The sequence below is a fragment of the Salmo trutta genome, chromosome 26 (assembly GCF_901001165.1).
Source record: "Salmo trutta chromosome 26, fSalTru1.1, whole genome shotgun sequence".
In the NCBI taxonomy this organism is placed as follows: Eukaryota; Metazoa; Chordata; class Actinopteri; order Salmoniformes; family Salmonidae; genus Salmo; species Salmo trutta.
The window spans coordinates 10,210,760-10,211,314 of NC_042982.1; the positions used below are offsets into that span (position 1 = coordinate 10,210,760).

The following is a 555-nucleotide window of genomic DNA, read 5'->3' on the forward strand; positions in this document are numbered from 1 at the left end:
ACCATAAGGCCGATGTACCCTCATTACGTTCAATCAATGTGAATCATTCATAATAAAAGTGTAGTAAATGTGTAATTAAAAGGTTTTAAAAAGTCTCATCATACGTAATATAATTATTAGGGAAATATCAGTCCTTCTGATCATAGCCCTACATATTATAGGACCCAGAGTCATTGACAACCTGTCTTTCTCTATGGCGCTCCCTAGGCAGGGGTGTGAAGCGCTGATCACCGAGGTAGAATACGAACATCTCTGATGCGTTGAAAACTAACTTGTAAAGCTGGTTTTTGTACATAGTAGGAGTGCCAGCACATCAGTCTTTGTCGACTTCAGCAACGCATTGGTCGCTGTAAGTATTTCCTTAACAAGTTTATCTGACTGTTTCACGTTTGTTTTGCCTTCTTCGTCACTTAAAATCTTTTAAAATCTGCTGCAGAGGTTACTATTTGTGCTGCTTACCAACACAGGCGAGGTTGCAGTTTTCTGAGGGAGCCCCACCAATAACACATTTATTACAGGTGGACAAATTGTATATATATTTTATTACAGGTGGAC

General features: G+C 39.1%; 1 protein-coding gene across 2 annotated transcripts in view; it reads left to right on the forward strand.

Annotated features, from left to right (window-relative positions):
- The first annotated feature begins 240 nt into the window (after positions 1-240).
- Positions 241-555, forward strand: part of LOC115163069 (calpain small subunit 1) — a 5,596-nt gene continuing 5,281 nt past the window's right edge. Inside the window, exon 1 of one of the 2 annotated variants that reach the window (XM_029714659.1) lies at positions 241-349. The gene's annotated coding sequence lies outside the window, so the exon portion shown is untranslated. Of the gene's footprint in view, positions 350-375; positions 519-555 lie in introns of those variants that run through there. The other variant, XM_029714660.1, reaches the window with a different exon arrangement.